Raw genomic sequence first — 4,770 nt, 5'->3', positions numbered from 1 at the left:
AGAGGATGTCTTATTTTTCCATGAAGAAGAATACGGTACACATTTACTGTTTATTGTTTTATTAAAAGAGACCTCACACTTCCTGTCTGCTCCGGGTGCGCTGCGGCCCACAGTGAGCTGCGCGGTGGCACCTGCCACTACGGTCCAGAGTCCAGAGTTACGGTAGCTTCGGGGGGCCTTATTATCGGGGAGGCCTTATTTTCTGGGATGTCTTATTTTCAGGGGATGCCTTATATTTCAGTGAGAGGCAAAACTAAGTAGATCTTATTTCCGGGGGATGTCTTACTTTCCGGGAAATACAGTAACAGTTCAAACAACCAGCCAACCAACAATAACAAAAATAACTTCACTGTGATCAAGTTGATTCCCCCTTTGTGGAACTGCCCTGCCCCACAGGGTGTCTAATGTTCTAAATCCTTAAGGAATTTGTCCAATAAGCAGCCAGAATACCTACGAACAGCTCAAGACACTTTAAATATTGCAAAACTAAGTTTCTTTGCAAACTTAGGTCATTTAAATAAGGGTTTCAGTCCAACCCTCTCATTGTAGCCCTTTGCTGCCCCTACTTACTGGGAGTGACTCAATTTAGATCCCTTACCATCTGCAGATTCTGGGCTTTTATTTCAGTCTACTTTTCCTACACCATGTCAATTCCTGCTCCTAATACCCTGATAAAACAAGGCAGAACTGCTCCCTGGGGTTTCCAACCAAGGCTGTAGATCGTCACAGGAGCAGATGGAGGGGCTGGTGGGTTTGAACTGGTGACCGCTTCCTGTGATCAGTCCCATGCTTCACCCACCATGCCATGAGGGCTTCTGAGAAAAACACACCAAACCCAACTCCCGGTCATCGAGTCAAGTCCAACTCACAGCGGTCCTGTCAGGGGAGGTAGAACTGCCCCCACGGGCTTCCGAGACTGTGAATTTCACAGGAGTAGAGAGCCTCATCTTTCTCCTATGGAGCAGCTAGTGGTTTCCAACTGCTGACCTTGCAGTCAGTAACCCAATAGGTAGCCACTACATCACTAAGGCTCCTTAGAGGAAAAGAAAGGAAACCTAACCTACAAAGCTATCAAAAGGAAAAATCAAAATGTTCTGAAATGGCAAATGCTCACAGCACAAAGCTTTATGTTCCCTAAATGTTTTGATGTCATCTTACTTCTTTTACATATTTGAGATATTTTAATATGCATTTTATCTAGTTCTTTCCGACATGAAGACTTCATGCTTTGGAAAATAAAAAAGGCTATAATTACTTTAAAAAAATGCTTGTCTCACAATGCAGGAATTGTGCCTGATCTGCCCCTACCAAACAGATGAAACACTAAGGGTATGCAATAGAACAGCAAGGGGAGCAAAGAAATGAAGTCCCAGGAAATACCAAAAATAGACTATGAGGCCTGGGCGTGGCACCCAATCAGTCTCAACTGGAAAACACTCCTAAGAGTCAACAAACTGACCTTGAACTATTTATAGATGTGTCTTTTACTGTAGCTTTTTTGTGTGGGGGGAGGAGGCGTGTTGTTTTGTTTTCTTTTGTTGCTTTGTTTTGCTCTGTATTGTTTTTGTGCTTATTATTACTGTCTCTGCATGTCTATCTAGATAAGATAGGTGGGATAAGCAATCCAGAGGAGAAAACAACGGACTGATGGTTCAGGGGGAACATGGGAGAAGAGGAAGGTGGGGTGGGAGGGAGGGGCGGGGAAGAAGTGGGATTAACAAACCCAGGGACAAGGGAACAAGTGATCTAAAATCGATGGCAAAGCGAGCATAGGATGGATGCCTGGTAGGACTTAATCAAGGTCAATGTAACCGAGAAGAATTACTGAAACTCGAATGAAGGCCGAACATCATAGTGGGACAAGAGGAAAGTAAAAGGAAATAGAGGAAAGAACTAGGAGGCAAAGGGCATTTACAGAACTCTAAATACAGGTATGTACATAGGTAAATATATTTATATATAATGGCTGGGAAATAGATCTATGTGTATATATTTATAGGTTTAGTATTAAGGTAGCAGATGCACATTGGGCCTCTACTCAAGTACTACCTCAATGCAAGATCACTTTGTTCTAATAACCTGGCATTCTGTGATGCGCACCTTCCCGACAAGATCGCTGAAGACAAAATGGGTGCATAAGCAAATGTGGTGAAGGAAACTGATGGTGCCCGGCTATCAAAAGATATAGCACCTGGGGTTTTAAAGGCTTAAAGACAAACAAGCTGAGAAGCAACAAAGTCCACATGGAAGAGACACACCAGCCTGTGTGATTAGGAGGTGTTGATCGGATCAGGTATCAGGCATCAAAGACCCAGAACAAAAAATCATATCAATGTGAATGAGGGGGAGTGTACAGTGGGAACCCAAAGCCCATCTGTAGACAATTGTACATCCCCTTACAGAAGGGCCACAAGGAAGAGATGAGCCAGTCAGGGTGCAGTATAGCACTGATGAAACATACAACTTTCCTCTAGTTCTTTAATGCTTACTCCCACCCCCTCTCTCAGGACCCCAATTCTACCTTATAAATCTGGCTAGACCAGAGCATGTACATGGGTACAGATAAGCGCTGGAAACAAGGGAAACCAGGACAGATAAACCCCTCAGGACTGATATTGAGAGTAGTCATACCAGGATGGAAAGGGGAAGGTGTGGGGAGAAAGGGGGAGCCAATCACAATGATCTACATATAACCCCCTCCCAGGGGGATGGACAAAAGGAAAGTGGGTGAAGGGAGACATCAAACAGTGTAAGATATGGAAAAAATAATAACAGTTTATAAATTATCAAGGGTTAATGAGGGAGGAAGGCTGGGGGAGGAAGGGGTAAAAATGAGAAGCTGATACCAAGGGTTCAAGTAGAAAGAAAATGTTTTGAAAATGATGATGGCAACAAATGTACAAATGTGCTGGACACGGGCTATATCTATGGATTGTGATGAGTTGTACGGGCCCCCCCAAAATGATTTTTTTTAAAAAGCTTGTCTCCCCTACTGTAAGCATGCTAAGAATGGAAACTGAGTCTTCTGTACACCCCTCTATCTACAGCACCAGTACATAGTAGGTATTCCAAACAATTACAAAAGAAACTTTATCTGCTGGTGAAAGCGGGGAAAGTTTTGCTTCCCCAGGCAGGAGAGCCTATAAGATGGGCTTCTTGGTCACCTACAGGAAATTGGTGGGCTGCAAATAATAACGTCTGGCTTTCAATGGATCATAGTTCTTCAGAATGTTTTTGAGAATGGAGTTCAATCTATAGTACGGCTAGAAAGACACTATATTGTTCTTTTAGAAAGAACCTCTCTCATCCAACAGGTTCTTTTTGAGTCATTTACTATCTATGATTAAAAATAGCCATCATTTCCTGCCAAGAATTGCAAGAAAATCAATAAAAGCCCATGATTATCTATCGTAGAGTGTCATTTATTAGATTGATACAATTACTTCTTTTTCCATGAGCTTGGATTTTGAATCTGTGATTGATATGTCATTGGCCTTATGAAATGGATGATGAGGATAAAATATGTGAAAAATTAAGCTTTCCTCGTGGCAAATATAAATGACTCATGGGTTACACGTGAGACTAGCTTGATTCATTTATGCGGTTTAACCATATGTAAAACAGATCTGTGATGGTTACTGCAGTATTGTATGGCTGTCGGTTTTCAAAAGGTTGAAGCCTTTGTGGTGAAGGCCATTATACAATGTGAAGTATTATTATTATAGGCAGGTGACAGACCATCTGCCAACATCAGACACTGATCATTTTTATTTGAGCAGCAAGTTGAATGGGAGTCGACACAGCAAGCCTCAGGCAGAAATATCTAAATCCTTTCCATCCTTGGCTTACTCATCAATAATTAACCTGGTAAATCCAGAGCTTAGTTGGAATAAAATTAAATATTTCCCAAATGACTCTTGAAATGGTAGAAGATAACATTTTTGCCCTATGATCTGAAGCTAGATAGCTACACTCCAATGAAAATAAACCATTTTAATTAGTGGTAGATAATTTCTTACTGAATTTCTTATGGTATCAGAATAAAGAGTTTTTTGTTCAAAATCTTTATTTTTTTTTCTTCTTGTACTAGGTTTTTTGGACTTAAAAGAATTACTACATGTTAATATCCCATTATTATTATTATTATACACTTTAGTCAACTCCTGTAAGATTTTGCATGCTTTCCAATATATTGTATTATCACAAGAGGTACCACTATGAGTTTATAAGATTTTTACTAGAAACTGTCTTTTCCAATGAAAAATTAAAAGTAATTACTATAAGGGGAAAGTAGTGGGTCTTGGATTTAGGTTGATCTGGGTTTGAATTCTTTTGTTACTTGCTGGCTAAGCACTGTATATACTCGAGTATAAGCCAATGTGAATATCAGATGAGGCACCTAATTTTACCACAAAGACTGCATTAAAAATGTGCTGAAAAATTCTGCTTATACATGAGTATATATGGTAACCATAAAAAAGCCAAGTAGGTTTTTAAAATTTCTTTTTCCCTCTGCAAGACAGACAAGATTGTCAAAAGAATTGAGATAAATTCATGAAATATTTAGCAGTGGGTCTTGTAGTGCACTAAATATATATGCGTTAATAATGATATTATATTCCTTTATTTTCCTCAGAGATTTCCTCCATGGATTGATCTGATGTATTTTGGGGGCATCACTCAAGTTTTGAATTTGAGTTTTCTTTAAATAATGAATTGCATTTTGCTTGAATATCACTATATATAGGAGCCTGTGTTAGACAGGGTTCT

The sequence above is a fragment of the Echinops telfairi genome, unplaced genomic scaffold (assembly GCF_000313985.2).
Source record: "Echinops telfairi isolate 266 unplaced genomic scaffold, ASM31398v2 ScPeMD7_23;HRSCAF=83, whole genome shotgun sequence".
Classification (NCBI taxonomy): domain Eukaryota; kingdom Metazoa; phylum Chordata; class Mammalia; order Afrosoricida; family Tenrecidae; genus Echinops; species Echinops telfairi.
The sequence above is the reverse complement of the archived record's forward strand: the minus strand, read 5'-3'. Positions refer to the sequence as shown.